Raw genomic sequence first — 6,020 nt, forward strand, 5'->3', positions numbered from 1 at the left:
AGGGGTCTGCTCGGTGACCCCCAACAGCCAGCAGGAAGCACTTACCCTGCAATGTCCCGGGCTGGGCACACCAGGGACCACTGAACACCCCCCGGTGCTGGAGGGGGGATCCTGAACGTGTAGAGCCCTCAGCAACCTCTGATCAGTGGGGTTTACGTTTTTGTTCATTCTGGAGATGATTACATTCTGAGCAGTGATGATCCAAGCTAACGAACCGCCTGCCATTTGTGGCTTGGCAGGAAAAGTCAGACTGCTGGAGTTGTGGGCTTTTCCTTCAGTCCAAAACACAGACAATATGGAAATAAATGATTTCTTTCACAGTTATTTAATATAATTTTCTCTGTTCTGGGTTTGATGCCATCCTGACATCCTGGCAGTCCCAGCTAACCCAGGGCAGGGGCAGTTCCAGCACTCCAGAGAGTTCCCTGCCAGCTGGACCAGCAGCAAGAATGGGAGAGGAGCCAGCAGAGGCTGCAGCCGAGGCTGCTGAAGGGGCTGCCTGGGAGAGGGGCAGCAGTGCCGGGCACTGCTCGAGCTCAGCTGAGAAAAATGCCCAAGGCTTCTTCTGGAGCCCAGCAGCACCAGCTGCAGGGCTCCCATGGTGTGGGAGGTTAAGAGGCACTTGAGCCTGAGGTGAGAGCCCCTGGGACACACCCAGGGTGATTTATGGCTCCTCCACTCACCCAGAGCCAGCTCAATGCCCTTCTACTTCTTGTTATCACTGTGAAATAAATATGGAGAGGATCTAAATTCCGACTCTCACCCCAGACTTTGCTGCTGCAGGACCAGCAAAGGGGGAGCTTGGGGTTGTGATTGTACAACTCCCAAATCAGGAGATGCTTTCATGTTACCTGCTCTGCATGGGAAGTCCCTACCTGCCAGAACTGGAGGAAAAACAAGCATGAAAATGCACAAAAACACCCCCAGAGGACTGGGGGGGTGCTGAGGAAAGCAGCAGCTCAACGGGGATGGCCAGGAGCCACCCCAGCCACCCTGACTGTGCCTAGCAGTGATGTGGGCAAGAACCACCAGGGGAGGAGCTGCATCCACTGCTGCCCCTCCTGCATCCACTGCTGCTCCTCCTGCCCCTCCTGCATCCACTGCTGCCCCTCCTGCATCCTCTGGGCACAGTGCCTGGGTGAAGGTTTTTGTTCTGCAAAGCTCGTGGGGCTGCTCCAGGCATGCTGGACACGGTTCCCCACCATCCCACCCCCCTCCAGCACTGCCCGGAGGCACAGCCCCCATCTGTCCTGTGCCAGCCTCACCTGTGCCACTGCTGCTTCACTAAGATTTCTGAAGATTCAGGCTATGAAATCCTGCCCTTGGTATAAACATTTTAATTACAAGTTTCCGGGACTTCTTTCCTAAGATAAACACATTTTAATTGCAAATTGCTTCTGCTGTCTTTACCCACCCCCCCCAACACTGCCAGCAGCTGCTGGATTTAATATTTAATGAAACTGCCTTTGGGCTGGCAGCAGCAGCAGGGCTGGGGGACGCTGGGTGCCTGGGGCAGGCCATGGGGACAGCCTGGGATGCAGGACAGGGCCAGCTCCTTGGTCCTGCAAAGCCACCACAGCTGGGGTGACCTGGCACGAGGAGCTGGTACAGCTGTGACATGTGTCCCTGCCAAAAGGGACAGAGTCACCTGTGGTGAGTGAATCCCCCACCCCCAGCAAGTGCAGGGAGGCTCTGGGCAGCTCCTGGGCTTGTCCCCCATGGCAGAGGATGCAGCCATGGCCACCTGCCCATCACTTCCATCAGCCACACGGTGGTGGCACAGCCACGAGCAGAGGCTCCGAGTCCCCTGTGCCACCACTGCCCGTCCCTGGAGCCACCCTGCGACGAGGAAATGCCATTAGCCGTGTTCGTGTGGCACCTCACGTGCCACCACTTGTAGGTCAGGTCTCTGGGCACGGGCACCACGTGTCGGAGCCCTGCAGCACCAGAGCAGCAGCACGTCCTGCAGGGCTGGCCGTGTGTCACCTGTGCACGGCCTGGTGGCTTCTCTGGGGACAGCCTGGCTGAAGGCAGAGCTCAGGGGACACCTGCACGGTGTCCTAACCCCTCAGGGCTGTGCCTTGGGGGAGCTCGGGGTGGCCCCAGAACTGTGCTCTGGCACGGCCTGAGTGGCGCTGCCCTTCCCAGGCATGCTGTCACCTCACTGTCACCTCATTGTCACCTCATTGTCACCACAGCCCCTGGGGAACCAGCTCTGCCCTGCTCTGGGGTCAGCTCCAGCACAGGGACACAGGATCAGCCCTGGGTGTGTCTTAAATCCACCCTGCACCACCAGAACCTCACATAGGAAACCAACTGACAGCTCCCACTGCTCTGCCTTTTATTCCTTCATTTTTCTCTCTTCAAATGTTCCTTTGAAACCCAAACTTCCTGCAGTTTGAAATGGACAATCAGGCCGCCCCGGCAGCTGCAGCCCAAGAGCTTCAGCTCTTGGCAGGAGGATCAGAACTACAAAACTATTTCTTTGAGGCAAATTATGCATTCATCCAGCTCATTTGAAACAAAATATGATTTGCAATTTAACTTTCCATAATGAGCTCCTGCTATTATACCGTTTCCATAATGGCTGGTTTCATTGGAACAGATTGTTGGTGCACATGGTTTACAAAACATTTTCAATGCAAGCCCCGTTTTTTCTTATTTTAAATAGCAACAGCTGCTAAGCATGATAATTATTGTATTTCATCAAAATAAACTTACCGAGTTGCTTCTTGATGCCACTCGTCACAATTTTCCAGCGGACCTGCAGGTTATTAAAGAAGCTGAAACTTTAACTCAGCAAAGTGAGAGCAGCACCTCATCCAACCCCCTGCCACAGGCAGGGACAATTTCCACTGTCCCAGGCTGCTCCAAGCCTGGCCTTGGGCGCTCCCAGGGATCCAGGGGCAGCCACAGCTGCTCTGGGCACCCTGTGCCAGCCCTGCCCACCCAAAGGAACAGCTTCTCCCAGTACCTGAGAGTGTGAAGCCATTCCTCCCTGTCCTGTCACTACATGCTCTGGAGTCTCCCCCATCCTGCCTGGAGGTTCCCTGTGGGTACTGGAACACCAGGAGCAGGCAATGAGAAGCTGTAGTAATTAATTCCTAATTGCATTTACCTGCACCACTGTTTCCCAGGGCACCTGTCAGGGTTCCCCAGCTCTGGAGTGGCCCCAGAGCTCCTGTCCCAAACACCCTCAGCTCCTGCTGGCCTCCAACACCAGCTCAGGTGGTGAAGGAGGATTTTCTCCTCTAGTGACTGGAGGGAGGACAATGGCAGAGGGACAGGAGTTTATTAGTAAAGAGCAGGTGAAAGTCTTATTTGTTGAAAATTTTCTGGGGAACTTTGGAGAGCTGTGTTTAGTGGCTGGAGATTTACGGATGTGCAGGATAACGATGCTGGAGAAGCTATTCCAGCTCCCAGTGAAAGGCTGCCCTTTACAGCACCTCAGCATTTGGATTTAGATGACAGATAGTAATGGCACCACAGAAACCATTACTGTCCATCAAATAAATAATCAACACATGATATAAACAGTTTGGCCTTACCCAGTCTCTCATGAGCTATAGCAAATGGTAAAAACTCCCCCAAAAAAATCAAACCCGGGAAGGAACAGCCTGCAGGAATGGGGATTAGGGAGCTCCCCTTGCAGCAAGCGGCAGAGGGGGCAGTGCGTTTGTCCCGCTGTGGATGCGGAATTAGGGGTACAAGGGTGAAACGCAGAGCTCTGCGCTGCAGCCAGGGCGGGCTCCGTGCCAGCGCCAGCTCCCGCGGGCTGACAGCGCTGCGCCGCCGGCTTTGTCATCACAGCACCAACACAGCGATTAAACCTTCCCTGGGGAGCCGGGGGGAGCGGCAGCCCCGGGGCCGGCTCAGCAACGCCCCAGCCGGGGCTGGGAGCCACCCCCATCCTCATCCCCCTGCGAGAGCCCTGTGGGTCTGCGGGGCTGGACCAGCACCCCAGGGCACACCCTGAGTGCCCACCTGGGCACCACCAGCACCCCAGAACAGCATCAGCACCCCAGGGCAGCACCAGCATCCCAGAACAGCATCAACATCCCAGGGAACACCAGCACCCACCTGAGCTGTACTAGCACCCCAGGGAACACCAGCACCCACCAGGGCACACCCTAAGTGCCCACCGTGCCTGTGTCACCTGCGGGGAGCTGTGGGTGACCCCACTGCTGCACCTGACCCTGACCCAACAGGTATCCCGAGGTGTCCTGCGGGATGGATGCTCCTTGCTCTGCTGCCCGTGGGATCATTCCAAGGGCAGAGACTGAATCACTGCGAGCCCTCAGCTGGGGCCAGTGGAGCCCACCCGCTCGTTTCGCAGTGTTTACAGTGCTCCCACGATGATCTAAGGCTGCACAAAGCCATTGTAGGATAAATTTAGAGCACTGCAGCACCATCAATCAGCGGCTCGGGAGCAGGGCGAGGATCGGGCTCACGGCTGGGATGTGGGTCCGCTGCCACTCGGGGATGAGGAGGGGCTGCATCTCCACCCCACACTCAGCCCCGTTGTCACCACCCCGGGCTGCTGTGCCCGCGATGGAGGTGGCCACAGGCACTGCCATGCCCGTGGCTGGCATGGGAGCGGCGCTGGCAGCCACGTGCAGGTGATGGGCTATCATCGTGTTTATCAAAGCCTGGCGGAAAGAAAACAAGGTAATGGGGCGTTTGCTGATTCAATTCGGTGAATTTGAACAAATCTTTTTAATCCTCCTCCCCCGGGGATTGGAAAGGTCAGGAAATGGGCAGAATGTGCACTTTCAGGTATTGAAATTAAACTTGTTAAGAAATCCATATTGATTTGCACTTCTCTGAGAAATATTGAAGCCTCCAGATTTAGCCTGGGTATTGATTTTCTCTTCCAGGGGAAAGACACCGGCATAAAGGGAAGATATTACACGTGGCAGTAAACACCTTCAATCACTGCCCCTGTTCCCTGGCTGTGCCCCCAGGCTGCTCAGGGGTCCGTGCCCTAACCTGACACGGATGAAAAAGGACTTGGGCTGTGCCCTTAAGGGCCTGGTTTAACTTTAGGTCAGCCACAATCTAACCCAATTATTCGGGAAGCTGGAGATGGTCACTGCAGGCCCCTTCCAGCTGAGCTGCTCCACCCCATCCCACTCCGTGTTCAGCACTGCCAGCCCCTTCACTGCTTTGCTTTTGAATATTGCCCTAAGATGGGGGTGCAACTCTCCTTTGACTGTTTTTAACACATGCAATCAGCAACTACGGCAATTAAGAGGCCTAATTAGCATCTGAATCAGCCTTCTCGAACAACCCCCTTTGCAGCAGTAGCAAATAAGGGTGAGGGAGTCGAAATCTTCCCTGGCAGGGTGGGCAGACCCTGGCACAGGGTGCCCAGAGCAGCTGTGGCTGCCCCTGGATCCTGAGAGTGTCCCAGGCCAGGCTGGACATTGGGGATTGGAGCAGCCTGGGACAGTGGGAGGTGTCCCTGCCCATGGAATGATGTGAGGTCCCTCCCAACCCAAAGCATTCAGTGAAGAAAGTGCCTGCAGCCCTGCTCAGCCCTTGCTGAGGCCGCTTGTGGAGCTCCAGGGAGGATTTCACTCCAGCACAGCTCCTGTGCCAGCTGTCCCAGCGGCCTGCCCGTTATTCCCAGGAAGGATTTGGATGTGCCCATGAGCAGCCAGCTCAGATTTGGGGCAGCAGACTCAGGGTGAGGCTGCTCAGGCTCTCACACTGCTCACCAGATGTTCCCCTTCTGCCCAGAGCCGAGTGAACGAGAGCCCCGCTGGCCCCAGAGCAGCCCCGGGGACCCTGTGGGAATCTGCCACTTCTGTCAGAAGGTTAAATAAGATTTCAATTAAGTGACACATCACCACTGCTTCAAAACTGCCTCCACTTAGACGAGCTCTGCTCCAGTGGGAGAGTTTAAAGCCGAGCCTCGGTCTGCTCACACACTCCCTGCAGTCCCAGCCTGACCTCCCTCCTCCCTGCCAGCCCTCCAGTGCCCACTGCAGGGTCGGTGCGACCTATTCAGCCAAGGA

The sequence above is a fragment of the Sturnus vulgaris genome, chromosome 16 (assembly GCF_052056855.1).
Source record: "Sturnus vulgaris isolate bStuVul1 chromosome 16, bStuVul1.hap1, whole genome shotgun sequence".
NCBI classification, from domain to species: Eukaryota; Metazoa; Chordata; class Aves; order Passeriformes; family Sturnidae; genus Sturnus; species Sturnus vulgaris.